Source organism: Drosophila suzukii, unplaced genomic scaffold, assembly GCF_043229965.1.
Source record: "Drosophila suzukii unplaced genomic scaffold, CBGP_Dsuzu_IsoJpt1.0 scf_11, whole genome shotgun sequence".
Lineage (NCBI taxonomy): Eukaryota > Metazoa > Arthropoda > Insecta > Diptera > Drosophilidae > Drosophila > Drosophila suzukii.
In genome coordinates this window covers 67,366-85,947 of record NW_027255898.1, presented here as the reverse complement: position 1 = coordinate 85,947, position 18,582 = coordinate 67,366, and positions in this window count along the sequence as shown.

Sequence of the window (18,582 nt, the reverse complement as noted above, 5' to 3'; positions counted from 1 at the left end):
TATGGTGTCGGAAACGCTTCCTTCTGCCTGTTACATACATTCCGACGAATCTAGTATACCCTTTTACTCTACGAGTAACGGGTATAAAAATACAATTCGCCTTGTTTAAGTGATTAGGGTAGCTAGTATAAGGCCAAGAAACAGAACTATAAGTAGAGGGGAAGAATTCAGCAAATAAATCTGCAATATCGGGATCCGTAGATGCTTCAATAGAGTTGACAATTGGCATTGACAAAGTTAAAAACTGGCTCGGATCCTTTGAAAATTCAAATTTACATCGGTTCCAATACATGGAATAGCAATGACTATTCTGTACATTAAAATTAGTAAGAGTTACCACATGTTTTAAGGTTTCTAATTCTTTGCAACTCTTTGGTAAACCAAGGAGTCCTGTCTAACTTAGGAGAAATACTATCAGGAACACATTCACAGAAAAAGAGTTTAGGACACTAACAGTAGCACTTTTAATATCCAAACAATTATATAAATTTTTCCAGTTATATTGTGAAATCATGTTGTTGAGTTTATTAAAGTCGCATTTACGAAAGCATCTACTTTTAGTTGGAGAAAGTAAAGGAGAGAGGGTATCAACACTGGGAAGACAAATTGTAAGTTCCAATGTGGGATGATACCAGTCTTCTGGCACAACTAGAGGGTCAATTCCAGATACCGTGACTAAAGACGGATCTAAAACAGTTACAAGATCTAATTGTCTGTTTAGTGAATTACGTATAAAGCTAACTTGCTGTAATGATCATTCTAACAGACCGTCAACGAAGTCATGGTCAGATAAAGGGGTAGAGACAAGTGAGTTATTGGATGGGGACCAAGAAATGTCAGGGAGATTGAAATCACCCAACACAATTAAAAGATTTCTTTCGGAAAGATAAGATAGAACAGATTTTATTGCAGCAAATGTTGCTCATAAATTACTTACTCAGGTCCAAGCGGAATATATTAACAGGTTACAAAAACAGATTAAGATTGCAAAGAAACCAACGAATTCTATGTTATTGGAAGGAAAGTATATTCTCTCCGGTGACAGATTAGAGGTAACGGCAATCTGAACCCCACTCCCCTCCGCTACGAGGAGTCTGGTCGGTCCTATACGTATTCAAATTGTTGGACAGAACTTCAGAGTCATGTATATCCGGTTTCAGCCAAGTCTCAGTTTTAGCCCTTACAAGTTTACATGCAGCAGCAAAGCGAGACTGAAATGCGGAACTTACCCCTGATCACAAAATATGGTTATGTGGACGGTGGAAAGATTTAATCGTTATGGGCATTATATTATATATTATATAGGTGGCGCATTTCAATCTCGCTTTCTGCTTGCATATCTCCATTTCCTTTTGGTCCCATTACCTGAGTAACGGGTATCTGATAGTCGAGGTACTCGACTATAGCGTTCTTCCTTGTTTTTTTTTTGGTTTCTTCGATTGGTATTGACGAGACTAATACATTTCAGTTATAATTATATTTCTAACATAAAAATTGTGCCGCCACAGGTTTGGGAGGTTTGTGGGCGTTAGAGTGGGCGTGGCAAACTTGTTTTTGGATAAAACAATAGGTATTGACGAGACTAATACATTTTAGTTAAGATTTTTTATCTGTCATACAAACTGTGGGCACCTCAGGTTTGGGCGGTTTGTTGGCGTTAGAGTGGGCATGGCATATTCGCGGAACAAAATTTCACTGCGCTCAAAGCTACGGAATCTAAATCTGAAATCCCAATTCTCTGTCCTTGATAGTTTCCGAGACATCCGCGTTCATATGTACGATTTTTTCAAGTTTTTTGGCGGTTTGTGGGCGTTAAAGTGCGCGTGGCACGCTACTAAAACAAACTTGCGCTGCCGAAGAAGCTCAGGAATCTGCATGCCGAATCTCAATAGCCTAGCTCTTATAGTTTCCGAGATCTCAGCGATTATACGGATGGACAGACGGACATGGCTAGATCGACTCGGCTAGTGATCCTGATCAAGAATATATATACTTTATGGGGTCGGAAACGCTTTCTTCTGCCTGTTACATACTTTCCGACGAATCTAGTATACCCTTTTACTCTACGAGTAACGGGTATAAATATAAGTGTGAATATGACTAATATTAACGTAACTGGTATTTGAGTTTGACTGATTTGAGATGATGATGAGAGTTCCGAATCATTAGATATAACAGGTGGATATAGGACTTGAAATTCTCGAAGGACCTTCGGGGCTATGGTGATTTCGGAACGCTGTCCTTTCGTGACGCAAAATTTCACGGGCTGGCCGCAGCCGGATCTTATTGTAAGTGGCGGAGATGCGAGTCGAGGATCGCGGGGACTGATCTTCTCGTGGATGGTCGAGGTGCAAGGCGAGCGTCGTGGGGACTGAAAATCCTACGGGCTGGACCTTCTGGCAAGGCCGCAGCTGGATCATCTCGCGGATGGTCGAGGTGCGAGGCGAGCGTCGTGGGGTCTGAAAATCCAGCTATATATGGATATAGCGTGAATACCTCTAACTCGCGCAGCCGGTTTGACGGAATTTTCTAGTATTTTCTTCTATGGTTGCCACTTCGGCGGATGGGGCGGAACTAAACTTGGCCTAATCTAGTTCCATACCCAAAAATCGTCTGTTCGCTTTCCTACTATTAAATAATAATACTTCATTTCTCTTCTCTTACAGACTAATGATTATAATAATATTAAGCTTAAATAACGAGCTCGTACAAGTATTGTGTCGGCACAGCCGTCAGGCAGGATCGTCACACCGCCCCTTTTCTACCGGGGGCTGATGACGAGACGTTAGTCTCGGCGAAGCGAACGCGATGTCCTCGTCCGGCTTGTTCGCCCGCCCTCCCGGCGATCAGGCGAATTATCGATGCTGGCAGTAGGCGTAGTTTCCCAGCCCCGGCTCAGCCTTCTGGTAACGGACCTAGCTCGTCCGGAGATACCGAAGGGGTCGCGTCTTCTCCTGCTAATGCGGACGAGGTCAATTCCTCCATGGAATTGGTCCATGAACGACCCGTCTCAACCGTTTCCCTGGATCTCGGTCAACACCTGATCGAGGACCCTATCCTCCCACTCGGTCAACAGCGCGTCTGACGGGACATAGATTGACGCCGTTGTGACGCGGATTGAGTCGTAACACCGTCTTCCTCGGTCTCGCTGCCTGGGCTTGGACCCGACGTACTGGCCTTGGACGTCGTTGAGCTCGGGAACACCCGACGGAAAAGGGGACGAAGTTCTACCCCGACCTCGCTACCGGCCGCCAACACGCGCTCCGTGAAGCATTTGAATCGGTGGGCCTAAGGGTGTGCGTTCATATGGTAGCGTTTAGCGTCGGGTCGATCGGTCCCGTCGGGGGAGTCGTCGAGTGATGGCGTGGAGGTTTGGGTAGCAGCGATCGGGCATGTCTGAACCGCCTGCGCCTTCCATCTCCTGGTCGTCGGAAAACTCTGCGCCGTCGTACGTCTCCTCTTCATTTTGGCCGCCATCGTCGGTGACGTGGTCCTCCTCGATCCCATCGCCTTCCGATGTCTCCGAGTCTCCTCCGTCGTTCTGTGACCCACTCGTCGTGTTCGGAAAGGTCGTGGTGGGAACTTTCTGTCTCGGTTCTATCCGTCAACTCGATTACATCTTCCATTTGAAAGCGAAGACTAATCTTATTGATACGAGACCCTCATTGTTTAGGCTTCCTACATATCGGTGCAGTAAAACCTCGACTAAGAATACTTAGATAACAACAGAGTACAATTTAACTTAACAATTACCGTGTGACCTTTTAACCCTGCTTGATCTCTCGTGTCATCTCCTTGGATAGTCTCGTCACCTTCTTCTGCAGCTTCATTCTCAACGTCTTCCGAGTAGTAGGGTTTCAGCTGGCTGATGTTGGCGGAGCGCGAGCGTCTTTCTCCAGGGCATAGTAACCACACTTTGCCCCCGAGCTTCAGTCTCCACTCACGGCGTCGAAGGCTGTAATGCCGTGCTTGTTCTTGGGATGCACGTTGGAAATTGGACCTGAAAATATCAAAGATTCCTCTAAGCTGGACCGCTTTACCTTCGGGGTCCTTAGCTATCACCGCTGATCCGGGGGTGGTAGGAAGTCGGGGCTCGCGTACTTGCGTCTGAAAGGTGGGGCTGATCCCGCAGTGTCCGATACGCTTGCGTTGATGGCGGGTGCTATTTCCGGCATTAGCTCGTCCCAGGAACTTTGGTGAGTGGGGCTATCATCGTCTTGACAGTCCGATTTGTACTCTCGGTAGGGTTCTCCTGTGGACAGTATCAAGCCGTATATTGGACCTCTATGGAAGTACTTTCTCAAAACGCGACTGGTAAATTGAGTGCCGTTATCGCAGACGAACTTCCGAGGGATGCCGACTCGACCTAGTATACGTTTCAAGAAAGCCTTCTGGACCGGGGCGGCAGTAACTTTTCGTAACGGGAAAAGATGTCGTGAAATACGAGGAGCACGGTGTTTCCGTGTTTCGATCGGGGTAGCGGGCCAACAAATTTCGCGCATAATATGTCGAACGGTTCGTTCGTTACGCGGGCTAACATTTTGCCCGCCGCTTTTGTTTGGTCCGGAAATGGTCTAGAAATACCTTTGATTCAGTCGAGAAACGGTCTTCCGGACCCCCAGATGCCCAGACGTGGGCGCGTCGTGGCATTCTCGTAGGACTCGGACTCTGCCTGGGCTAGGGACGCACAGTTTCGACGGGAAGTAGTCCTCGTCATCAGCTTTGCGTCCTAGATTCCGGTAGAGTGGTCCGTTCTCCACTACGTAATCTAAGAACTGTTCGGGGCATTCTCTTATCTTAACTTTCATACAGGTTTTCATCTACAGGGTGTCTCCACAGACCAGAGGGGCTTTCGATGGAGTTCAACCACTTGAGGGCTAGGTGATCGGTAACCACTTCGAGCCGATAACCTTCCAAGTGACACCGCATTTTCCTAATGGCCCATATGATGGCCAGAGACTCCTTCTCCTGAAAGGGGTAATTGGTCGATCATTCCACACGAGTACACCACAACTTCTTCACTGCTAGACTTGACCGATCAGCTATTGCTATTGTAGTGATGATCTATTGATTCTCCTCAGGCCTTGTTACCATGCGAGCATATCCTTCGCTCGAAAAACTCCTCGATGCTCCCGTGGCGTCCACCCACCTGCCTCCGATCGGCACGGTAACGGTGATCAGGCCGTTGTTTATCCTTAAAGGTGGGTTTCTCGGTATCGGGCTGATACTTCGCTCATCTCCGCTGCTCCCGCACATCGGCGAAGACGTTGTTCGTTTCCCGGGGCGTCTCGGCGACAACAATCGGCGGTCAATATGTTCCAACGACAGCAAACCCAACAACAGTTCAGGCGTGTCCCCGACCTGGGAATACCTGCCCGGCTCGACGTCAGCTGCCTCACACTCTCATATTTCGTCGCCATGTGGGTTAAATGTTTCAGCGTCTTGAACTCGTGGCGTCTTATATACGGTCGATATTCTGATGCCATATTTTTGTAGACCCGATAGAGTTCTTCTTCTTTTTGGTATCCGGCTTGCTGCATCTTGGTCCTCAACTCGACCAAATAATCCTTAAATGTCTCGTCGACTTCCGGAACTCGTCCTCCAGTCGCTCGAAGTAAAGTGGTGGCAAGAAGAAAATCAAGAATTCGGCCCGAAATTCTGCCCAAGTAGCCGTCTGTGAGAGGCTCGTGCGGAACCATCATGCTGCCCTACCATCCAAAATTTTCTTCGTTTTGGCTCCCGGCGTGAACCCTTCGTCGCTGCTGTAGCTAAGCGAGCCGTTTCCACACCGACTCTGGAAACGATCCTGTACTCACAAGTGCAGCAAATGCCTTCTGCGTTTCTGCTACGGTGCCCTCGGCGCTGAATTTACGGCGGGCATGAATCCATCTTACTCCTACGCCCGGGTTTCATCAAATCGGCTTCTTCGTACTCGCCGTCGGACTCCTTCGTATCAGGCTTGGTTTATTGTAGTACAAGAAAAATCCTTCCAGGGGTTCGGTTCTACTTTCTGGGTCTTTAAGCCGCTTGGTGTTGCTTTAGTTAGCCTCAACCCACTTGTAAGGATGCTCTCTGGCCGGGATACTACTCTCAGTCGGATACAGAGGTCCTTTTACAAGAAATTTGTAAAATCACTAAGACAATGGGCTAGAGAGTAATGTCCGCAGGGCGAAAGATGATTTTTATCTAATTATCCCGGTTGAGCTAACAAGCTCTTTTGTTAGCTATTTAAAAAACAAATCACAAGGCGAGATAAGTTCAATACTTCAGTTTATTAACGTTTATTTACAAGGGCTACGGGCTTTGCGAACACCGCAGCTTGCAAGTTTCAACAACAAAACCAAACGTATGCGCTGGCGACGGACCATAGGCGTGGAGAGGCGGGATTAGACTGTGTACTCCAATAAATAGAGAGATAAAAGGAGGCGCTTAGAAATGAGTGGAATGAGGAATAAGAGCGCTCACCCCAGCTAAGGGCCAACGCTTGGGAGGTAGATTTTCATCCTGTATCAGAACTACGTCGTTGACCTTTAGCCTTCGTTCAGGAGACCGCCATTTGGTGCGTTGTTGTTCTGCCATCTGGACCAGAATAGTCGCTGCCAGCCATCCAGCCGCTTATAATTGAGCTTGGTTAGATGGGGCTAAATGATAGTAGTAGGAGGGCCACCAAAAAGTGGGTGGGCAGGTGTCAAAACATCGAGATCATCTGGATTCTCTGAAATTAATAGCAAGGGGCGGCAATCATCAAAACTAAGCGTTTGGCGGCCAACAGAGCGGTAGAAATGGTGTTTTGCCGTCTTCACTGCTGCCTCCCACAACCCGTCAAAGTGTGGTGAGGGAGGGGGAATATAATGCCAGTCGATTCCCTCCGCCAATCAATCTTGATGAACAGACTGCATATGGGAATCGCTAATCAGCAGCCGCTTCAAATCCGCCCACTTTTTTACAACAAAGTTGTTTTACTACAAAGTTGGTAGCATTGTCCGAACAAATTTGACTTGGCCTTCCACGTGCAGACATGCATCTTTTCAAAGCACTTAAAAACGATGCAGTTGTTAGATCCTTGACAAACTCTAAGTGCACAGCTTTGCTTGTAAAGCAGATGAAGACGCATTCGTAACACATATAGTATATGCAAGCTGCGTGAGCTTCCTCGGTAGCATCGCAGAATCCATGAGTTTCAACATCAGTTTTTGAAAGAAGCGAAAATCTTGGGAATCTTGGCCTTGGAGCCGGGATCTAGAGACTATAAAGAGAACAGAAGCTCGTCTATTGCCAGATCCCAACAAGACCAAGAGTTTTGGTCATACAGCTGCCATCGCCGAACTTCTCCTCGTCATCATCTGACACATCCATTAAAACCTCGGAGTGGCTGGAGCAACACTTTCGTAACTTGAAGTCACCTCGAGCAAGTATCTCAGTGGCCTGTTGTTGTTGGAATTGCTTACACTTTTACACTAGGCCACAAGGCCTACAACACCCCAGCCTATGTATATAAATCTGTTGTACTTGTGTAGAAATAGGGGGTTAATAGTGGGTAGGAATTTTATCTAAAATACTAAAAATATACTGAAAAGTTGGGCTTAAAGTAATGACAGTGAAAGAAAAGGAACCAATTTAAATTTTAATTGCAAAAGAAAAAAATTTGTCTTCTATCAAAAAAAACCATTGAATAACAATTTCAATGGAAGAAAAACTCCACGTATTCCTTAATAAAGGCAAAATATTTATGTTTCAACTGGAGATTCCTTTGCAGTTTGCGTTCAAGATTAAGAAACCTCCGGTGTGCCTGTGTGTAGGAATCGCAAAGGGCTTTACCAAGCCTTGAGATGCCAAAAAGGAAGTATTGCCGCGAAGCCTATCTCCACCACCAGTCACGATCCAGCCAAGACGTGTCTTTTGCAGTAAAGGCAATCCATGAACCAGCTTAATTTGGCCCACGCATAACAGATCATAAAATAGCACCAAGGAGCAGGTCAACGCGCTGATATCAATGATGTAACTATGCTGACTTTCCGTAATCGTTGGCACAACAAGTGCTGTTAGAGCCGCAGAGTATTCAGAAGAACGCGACTGGAGGCAGATGTTGACTGTAGATCCTTCCGAAGAAACAGCTGTATCACCAAGGCCAGTTACAGTTGCTGCTGACCGATATTTCCTTAACTGCAACTCCTGGGCGAAGCGAGATGTAATAAGGTGTAGTTGAGATCCAGAATCCAGTAGGACTCGGCAAGGAACCAGGGAACCGGCTATGTGCTTTACAAGAAGAGCACAACATCAGAATGAAATCCTTGGGCCGCAAGAGAGGGTGCGGGTAACAAGAAGCATTTATTTGATCGCGTGTGGTGTTTTCGATCGCATGTGCGGCAATGGCCGGAGTTGCAAGATCGAGTGTGATGCCCCTTGTTTAGGCAATTGAAGCACAGGGAAAGTCTTTTTATTTCCTTTTGCCTTAGACTAGAAGACAGACCGGCGAAGGAGCCCCAGGAGTGTATTTCATGACCAGGAGTATCACAAAAGACGCAGCTACTCTGGCTGGGCACCAAGAAACGTCCTTCTGGCATGGGCCTTGTTAGACGCCATGGCATGCTGACGTACGAGAGCAAATCCTCCTCGTTTGGAGTCCTATCCATTAACAAGCTTTCCTCCCAGTTAGCTTGAGTTCCTGCATCCAATTTTTGCACAATCGTCTATACAACCATGCAGCCTGAGATGAATTTTAAATCTCTCAAGGCCTGAAGCGCTCGCATATGCCGAATAATTTTGTCTGAAAAGTCCCGCAATGCCACAGCAGACGCAGACTCGAGCATTTTGAGCCCAAGAATTTCATTGATGTCTGCCTGGAAAAGTAGGGGTCCTTATCTATCACCGAGGTAAACATGGAGAGGAAGTTAGAGTATTCGGTGTATCCACTGGAGAATATAGGCAGCTGTACTTCGGGCAGGCGAGTTTTATGCACTCGATCAACCATGACAGTGAAATGATCCAGGCTGGGAGCAAGGTGCATGGTGTAAGATGTTGGCACCCGAAGCTGGCAGCTGTCAAGTTGCAGCCTCAGCCGTGTCTTGATTGTCGCTAAGCTCACTGCCGTTTTCCGAATAATCTAGCTCCAACGTATTGTGGAAAAACCTGAAGGAGGCTTGAGTATGCTCAAGAAGATCCAGCCGAACTGTCAACTCCGCGGACCCAAACAGGCAAATCTTGTCTTTAGCGACGAAATATCCAGGCGCTTTAAGCTATTGTACACCGACTCGGCCTTGCAGTCGTCATAATATTATCGGCTGCCACTGTGTTGCCTTGGCCGGAATTCATCTGCGTGTATGTATTGGTATTAAGCAACCCGAAACGCACTGCACAACACGCGAGTTTACTGTTACAATTGTCAGAAGCCTCTTGTTTTTTTAACGGCAAGCAAGTACAGTGACCGGTTGGCGAGGCACAGTGAGTTAACGAATTATGATATCAAACAAAATAAACACCGCACTACATGTATATAAGCCCTTGCAAAGTATGCCGATATTTATGCAATTATATAACATACGATATTTTATTAGGATCAGATTAAAGCGGAACTGGCCTAATGTAATAGTTCTTTACGCGGTTTTTTTTGTCTTTTTTGTGCACTGTTTCTTTTGCACAAACGAATTTTCACAAAATGAAATTTAAAGATCTCGCCGGGTCCTCCAAATGTGCTCTTTTGCTAGCTATTTAAAAAACAAATTACAAGGCGAGATAAATTCAATACTTCAGTTTATTAACGTTTATTTACAAGGGTTATGGGCTAAACCAACCAAAAAGGTGGAGAGGCGGGCTCGGACTGTGTACTCCAATTATTAGAGAGATAAGAGGAGCCGCTTAGAAATGAGTGTTTCTGACTCTCTCTTTAGTTGGAGTGGTTTGCCGCTGCGCTCAAGAATGCAGGAGATTTGTACCTGCCCGCTCGATGGGGAGGCTTTAGGTGGGTGTAAGATTTGCAATTCTCGAAGGACATTCGGGGTTATGATTATTTCGGAACGCTAAGTCCTTTTGTGATGTAAAATTCCACGGGCTGGACCTTCGGGCGAGGCCGCAGCCGGATCTTATTGTAAGTGGCAGAGATGCAAGTCGAGGATCGCGGGGACTGAAAATCCTATGGGCTGGACCTTCTGGCGAGGCCGCAGCCGAATCTTCGGGCTGGACTTTCGGGCGAACGTCGTGGGGACTGAAAAACTACGGGCTGGACTACGGGCTGAATGGTCGAAGTGCGGGGCGAGTGTCGTGGGGACTGAAAATCCTACGGGCTTGACCTTCGGGCGAGGCCGCAGCCGAATCTTCTCGTGAATGTTTGAGGTGCGAGGCGAGCGTCGTGGGTTCTGAAAATCATGCGGGCATGACCTTCGGGAGATTAACGGAAAGTTGGGGGGAATATATATGGATATAGCGTGAATACCTCTACCTCGCTCAGCCGGATTGCCGGCCATCGACAACCTAAGTCACTTGTGGAAAAGGTTGCGTGGGTGTAAAAATAATAAACAGTGGTACCATCCTGTGTCGTTTTGAGTATATATATAATTAACTTGTTTTTATTCACTGTCACCCTTCTTCGAGCTTAAATTGTATAAACGCTTTTTGTTTACAAACGCCTTGCGATGTTACTCGGTCTTTTGCTTCACTTCACCGATACTCACCGGTCTTTTCCTTGCATGATCGATATTTCTTCTAATTTTCTAGTATTTTCCTCTATGGCCGCCACCTCGGGTGGCTGGTGCGGAACTAAACTTGGCCCATTCGGTTTCCATACCCAAAAATCCCATCGGTTCGCTTTCCGACTATTAAATAATAATACTTCATCGTCCGCAATAACATTTGTTGCTCCTGGCTTATAAATAATTTTGGGTGAATAAAGGAATACCACCTTTTCATTTGGACGTTTGGATTTTTGAGATGAGAATGAAAGAGGTTGGTGATCGTTTTAGATCTCGATGTTGTTAACCTGTAGACATTTTTTCGGGACATTTTTTATCCGAGAAAGAATTTAAAGAACTTTGATTTTTGTCGTGTCCTGCTTTTCGCGCAGTGTATTGGCCGGCTAGTCGTCGAATGTCTCAGGGAGGAAAACAACCAAACATTTTATCTACGCAGCAGACACAACGCAAACAAAACGGAATTTCAAATTTTGGCAACGGCAATCTTTACGACGGATTTTTGGAACATCTCTAATCGTAGTCCTGGAGTTCCTCCCAACCATGAGTGCATCCTTTAGCATCACTCGGACACATCTTACAAGTCTGTTTTGTGGGTCGTACTACATCGCCTAAATCATCTCATCCCCCAACACGAATTTCTACTTATACGAACTCATTTCGCTAGCACATTGTATTTCAACACTAGGCCTAACTACGGAACCGAAGGACTGTCACATGGAACACATATATATATATATATATAAATAAATCAATAATAATAAAAAATATTTCAGTACTTTATTGTTTGCATAAATAAATAAGTTAAATAAACATTGATTTAAATAGATATAAATTGAAAAATTAATAAATCGGCTTACATAAATAAATAATTTTATCAGTCTCAATTTTATAACATTCAGCTTGCTATCATTTTGCCGATCGCAGTATTCGGGACGGGTAGTTGTTCTTTTTATTTAATTTTTGTTGGCAAATATAATAATAATAACCTGTGGCCACTTGGAGATGAGTGGCCAATTTTTTTGCTGAAAATTCGTTCTCCTCCTGGTGGCTGGTCTTGGTCTGCCCTTATACAAATCTTTTATTCCTGATCCATACAAGAATTTAAATTTTAACTACACTGACAACAAGTATTTTTTTAGCTCTGACTGGGTAGAAACTTGACTTTTTTAATATTAACTTTCGCCAATAAAACCGTCTGCGACCACTGATTTTCGGCCTTTAATTAACCTTGCTCGTTCAGATTTTCTTAGCCTCTCTTCACCAAAAACCACTCAAATTTTTCGGATTTAAGCCTCGGTTCATTTAGGAGTTATCCGGTCTAAGGACCAAGTTCCATAATTGGACTCAGCTGCCCGACTCCCTGGATTCACGGGTATCAATAGTCGCATATCGAATTTATGCCTATCGTTATCCGTTATCTGGCCCAACGTAAACCACTTTGCCGAATTTGTAATTTGTGTGTTATTTTGTAATTTATCACATAACAAGCACAGGAGTAAAGGATGTGCGTGTGTTGCTGGTTGTACTGCTCAACGTAAGCCACTGCCCACAACCCTGAGATTAATGCCTGGTGAGTGTGGTTTGCTAGCCGGGCACTATTGCTTAAGGTACTTTACATGGAAAGCTCCCAAAGGTTTGCCGCGCAAGATTTCCAAAGGAATCCTCAGTTTCCATTAAACTCGTCGCTTTCTTCTCTATTGAAGTGTGTCTTCCTTCTTCCACACGTAAATCTGGAAACTTATCTTTTCTTTGCTCTTCAATCAATTTTAGTCTATCCAGGTATTCAGGACTCACAAACTCCGTTGTCTCAAAATCGAAGAACTCTACTTCGGGGCCTTCATTCGGCCGGGATAGCGTGTCAGCCACGATGTTGCCTTTCCCTTTCCGATGCCCTATGTTGAAGTGAAATGCTTGTAATGCCCCCAATTCCTACATAGCTGACGTCACACTGTACCAGAAGTGTTTCCCAAAATCTTGATGAGCTAATACCGGCACCCAGGTAAGTACTTTCTTCAGCGTTTCAACTGCCGTAGTTGCTTGCACCGTCAGGCAGCTCGTGAGCGGCGCACTTACACCGGAGAAATTTAGGGTAAACCTCCGAAACAAGCCTGCGGTTCCTAAGAAGCTGCTTAGTAATTCGGCTCAAAGGTTGTGTAGGGTAATGGATAAAGTAATCCCACAGCGTCTTCGCAGCCGTGTTTTTGTTTACTTGCATCAATAAGTTGATATCCAAGATTTACGAAGAACTCTGCAAGTTGCTGAAAGAAGTGGCAGAGTGTTTAAATAAATAAATTTGAAGATCAGTAATATTTGGGGCCTGGCGGACAGGCCCGAAGAATGTTGAGACGATTAGGAAGATCAAACTGCCCAAAAATATCCGTAGAAACTGATAAAGTAGTCTTCCAGGTATTGTGAAAGCGGTGAAGGGACGACTTTTCTCATAGAGTTCCACTTGCCAGAACGCGTGCTTTTAAGCGATACTGCTAACAAAAATCTTCTCATCTACCCGGCTCAAGATCGACTCAAAATTCTGAAACGGGTAAGCATCCTTCACTGTAAGTGTATTCAGTTTTCTTACGTCTAAGCACAGCCTGTTCTCTCCAGGTTTCTGTACCAGCGTCGTTCGGTTGTTCCAGGGACTTTCACTCAACCATTTGCTTCTTGTGGATATGTGCCTTTATTCGGAGTGCACCTGGTGTAAGGACTCTACACCCACTACCTCAACTCGAATTTCCTCCAGAAATCTATACCAAGGTAAAACTTTTGCAAGGTAAAACAAAGGAGTAAAGGCAATCGATGTGTTAACCCATTGTACGAGATGCTGGGTTAAATCTTCTCCACTACTCGATGCTGCGTATCTCCTGCTGATTTCATTATTGATTGTGACCTCTCTAATCTCAGTCCTAACCTTTCCACTGATTCTAGGCAACCTTCCCCAAGCAAACTGACTGATGCCCCGGAATCCAAGAGACCCACGACCTCCAGGTCCTCTATCTTAACCTTTGCGAATGGTCTATTTTCGCATTCCACCGCAGCTCTGATGGCCGAACAAATCATCATTCTTTCTGCCTTCCGCTGCTGACATCTACTACGGGGTCTGGCAATTTTTCGCGAAATGTTCCGGTCTGGATCACATTTCCCAAATATTCGTTTCCTGACCTCTTGGTAGTGTGCTTCTCGGACTGCTATAGGTTCAGGTTTCGACCATTTAATTTTATGTAATAGATTATTTAGATTTATCAGAATCTTAATAATTTTATTCTCTTTACAGATATCCTTATCATCAGGCATGTAATTTGACGAGGCTTTCATTTGATTGTGGCAAACGTGGAGCGTGGTTCCTCACTCTTGCCCAAGCTCCTCCCACCGTTTCCTGTTTGACATTGCGTACATCTCGGATTCCTCATACCGGGTAGTCCACATTTGTAAGAGAATACCTTTAACACCTCCGATTCACATGCTTTGAAGTGGTTGTCGTTCTCTGTTGTTCTCCCAGTGTCTAGCTAATGCCACCACTTCCTCTTGTTCTGCAGGTATCTTCTCTTATCCGACTGATTTCGGATAAAGGTAGATGACCTCCTCGGACGGTCCTTATACCCCCGGTGAGTTCTGAGGTTGCTTGGATGTTGGGTCCATCAAGTCGCCAATATTCTTTCCGCATCGTGGCAATGGTTTCTCCTGGCTTCTGCTTCCGTTCTCGCAGATCATACTCTTGCTTGGAGTTGGACCGGTGACTCTAAGTCTACTCGTGCTTCCCCGTCGACCTCACGTACATCCAGTACCATTCCTTGGCTTCTCTTTCCACGGCACCTAATACGACCTTTGGAGAACTGCATTATATCCTGCTGCATCTGCTGTTAGAACGCTTCATATTCCGTCGATATTCCCACCTGGTACGTCTGTTGTGCTTGAACCAGTGCTGCATTAACCCCTGACTTTATTTCAGATGTCAGATACTTTGGTATGGCACCGGTTCCGCCTACCGACTGATGACCACTCGCTTCTCCTGGACTTCCGCTTGCCATTCCATCAGGATTCTGTCCCCTTAGCGACTCCATGCCTTTGGATGCCGACATGTTTTCCAATTTCTCCTCTTGATTTGCTTGCTAGCGAGTTACTGGCGGAGTCTTACTTGCTGGTATTCTTAGGATCTCTCCTTTCACGGCACCTGATACAAACTTTGGAAAACTGCATCATATCCTGCTGCATCTGCTGTTTGAACGCGGTGAAATGATGCTTTGCGATCTTCACAGCCGCTTCCCAAAGACCACCTAAGTGTGGCGACCTAGGAGGAATGAAACACCGATCTAGGCAAAAGTCCAACGTAGCTCTATGGTGATCACTATGAGGAATAGGCGCCTTAGTTCGAGCAGCTCATTGCGAGCGCCAACAAAGTTGGTTGCATTATCAGACCAAATCTGCCGCGGCCTTCTTCTAGTGCATATAAATCGTTTGAGGCTATGTAAAAACGATATTGTAGAGAGATCCTTGACTAACTGAATAGCCTTCGTGGCGAAACAAATGAAGACACAAACGTAGCATTTTACTGGAGGCTTGCTTCGCGCCTCTGACTTGTAGAAAAATGGCCCGTAAAAGTCAATGCCAGTGACTTCGAACGCATGAGACCCATCAAGTCGCTCCTTTGGAAGATCCGCCATGATATGCCCCACTACTCGAGGCTTCATTCTAAAGCATCTAATACATTTGTTTACGGCCTTCATAACCGTCTTCCTCCCCCCAGTAGGCCAATATTGGGACCAGTGTGCACGTTGCGTTCATAAAAGTGAGTAATAATGGCAATAGTAACCGAATGACTCGTTGTAATATAATTGGATGACGCCCATTAAAATCCAGAGGAGAATTCCTTAGCCAACCATCCACTCTAAGAAGCCGAAATTGGTCAATAAATGGCGAAAGAGATGCGAGCGAGCTGGAGGAGTGCACCATTCCACTTGACTGCAATGATTTGATGCCATCCCACAAATGTGACCGCAGGCCGATGGATGCGACTACTAAACTTACAGACGTATCCGAAAATTCTTTGAAGGGCAGCAAAGGAATTGGCAAATCTTGAACTGGCCACTATGTCTTCGTGTGGAGATTTTGTTAGTAGAATCCTCCGGTGAACCTCAAGCGTTGGCTTTTCAGCAGTGATTGCTGTCGGCCAGTCAGCTTTGGGGCCACAGAGGAATTTTGGTCTATGAACCCAGAGAGGAGACTCGTTGAGCTCAGCAGGAAAAGCACCTCGAGAGAGAGTGTCAGCTGGATTAAAAGAAGTTGGAACATATCGCCACTCCACAGACTCAGTTAGCTCTTGAATGGCAGCCACTCGGTTCGCTACAAAAATATTGAATCTGGACGGCTCGTCTCGGATCCATGAAAGCGCAACAGCAGAGTCGCTCCAGCAGTACAACTTTCCCTCAAATGCACTCGTCCCAGCCACCTCAGCAATGAGCCTAGACAGGAGTTCCGCCCCACACAGTTCCAGCTTGGGCACAGTGAGTGTTTTCAAGGGGGCTACCCTTGACTTTGAGCAAAGTAATTGAGATCGGCCGTTGCAAACGATGTAGACACAGGCACCATATGCTTCTATGCTGGCATCACAAAATCCATGAATTTCACTCTTAGAGTTTGGAGAACGAACCAGGCGAGGAAATGACGCATGCTTAATCTGCCCAAAACTCTTACATATAGCCATCCATTCCGTGTTCTGTGACTCAGGAAGGCTTTCATCCCAGGATAACTTCTCCTTGCAAAGTTGTTGAAGGAAAATTTTCGATTTTGTGATCACAGGTCCAACCAACCCGAGAGGGTCGTAAAATCGCTTCGTGCTTCGTGCCATAAGTAACGGTGTCAAGCTTAAGCACCCGAAATTGGTCCTGGGGGGAATCCCTCCACAAAGTGGATTGCAAATTGCTGTCAACAAGCTGAGCCCTAACACAACGGTACATTTTGCAAATGTCTCCTGTGATTGCTACCGGGTGTGAACGAAACCGAAGAAGAATCTGGAACAGCTTAGGCTGAGTAACAGGGCATGCCATAAGAACATCGTTGAGAGAATAGCCTGGGGAACTGGCCGCCGATCCATCAAAAACTACGCGAAGCTTTGTAGTGGAGCTATCTTCCTTTATGACGCACTGATAAGGCAAGACGTATCGGCACAACCCGATGTCAGCGGCAGAAACTGACGACATATGTCCTAGATCGAGGTATTCCTTTATGAATGCTGCTTATTGAGCCTTCAAGGTTGGCTGACGATTCAACTTTCTCTCTAGGGACAAGAATCTTTGATAAGCTTGTGACTAAAACTCTCCCAAAAGATCTAGATTGTACTTGGCAGGCAGCCGAACAAAATAATCACCATTTGGCAAACGAACGACGTGTCTTACGAAATGTGCTTCACAGTCCAATTCTTACTTAGTAGCGCGTATAATTGGCTCGGCGCAGCTTTCCACTTCCCAAAATCGTCGAAGAAGATCATCTAACCGATCGAAACTATTCTCTCTACTAGCGAGAAGCACATCTTGAGACGACATTAAAGCCGAGCCATTGGAAAGGCCATAACCTCCAGAAACAACCCAACCCAGACGCGTCTTTTGAATTAGGTGTAATCCAGGTGGGAGCTTGATTTGGCCAACGCACAACAACTCGAAAAAGAGGCTGGCTCCGATTAAAAGACCCACCCGCTGGGGAGCATAAAACCTTGGGTCAGCTTGCCAATGTCGACGTTGAAGCTAGGCTGTCGCTCTGATATGTTCGGAGCAATCACCGCGGTAATGTTGGCTGAGTATTCGGAAGTTCGGGACTGAATCGTAATATTGACCGAGTGACCGTCCGTCATAAAACTGGAATCTGCTATTCCAGTTACAGATGCTAAGGATTTTATTTTCTTTACTTGAAGCTGATTTGCGAATCGGGACGTTACTAGATGTAGTTGGGAGCCCGAATCGAATAGAGCTCGACAGGAAACGAAAACCCCGGAACGGTTTTTTACTAAAACGCTAGCCGTTGCTAAGAGCACAATATCATTACTAAACTCCTGTACAATAAGAGCAGTCGAAGTGGAAGGCAGTGCAGAGGGTGAGGCAGAGGGAAGTTCTTCTTGAAGCTGTGATCCTTCTTGTGAAGGAAAGAAAGTGAGCTTTCCTGGTGAAGCAGGGTGTGGTGCTTAGATCCGCATGCACGACAACTTCTGGAGTTGCATTGCCGAACTTGATGACCAACCTTAAGACAATTTATGCAAAGACCGAGCCGTTTCGCTTCTTGAAGCCTATTCGCAGGGACTTTACAATTCTGACAATAAGAAATGGAATGCCCCGCATCATTACAGAATATACAAATCCAAGGGCTAGCATTCGAGGCAACAAATGCTGATATACGCGCATTGGGTATTCTGTTACTTCCCACCTGATTGCCCGGCGCATTGCTTGCCATGGCGAAATCCATAGTCTCCAACGTCCTGCATCACTGCTCCAGAAATGATGCCATTGACGCCCACGAAGGAATTAAATTGACGAAGGCAGGGTCTTCTAAATGCTCTTCCCACATTCCCTGACTTGCCGGATCAACTTTTGCAACACGACTTGGACGATGATGCATCCTGCGATTTGTTCCGTCGTGCCCAGAGCACGCTCCCGAAGTGTCGAGACGGAACCACTCTGCCCCGCCTTAAGTCCCAGGATCTCAGTAATGTGTGCCTGAAAAGCCAAACGTCGATTATTAAATCTATTTTGCAGCAAATCTAAAGAAATTGCGTAGTTGCCATCCGAAATTTTCAATGAGCGAATAGTTTCCAACGCTGCGTCCCTCAGGCATGATCGTAGATGCTGCAGCTTTTCTACGTTGGTGAGGTCCGGATGACTATCTATGATCGCGGTACACATAGAATAAAAGTCGG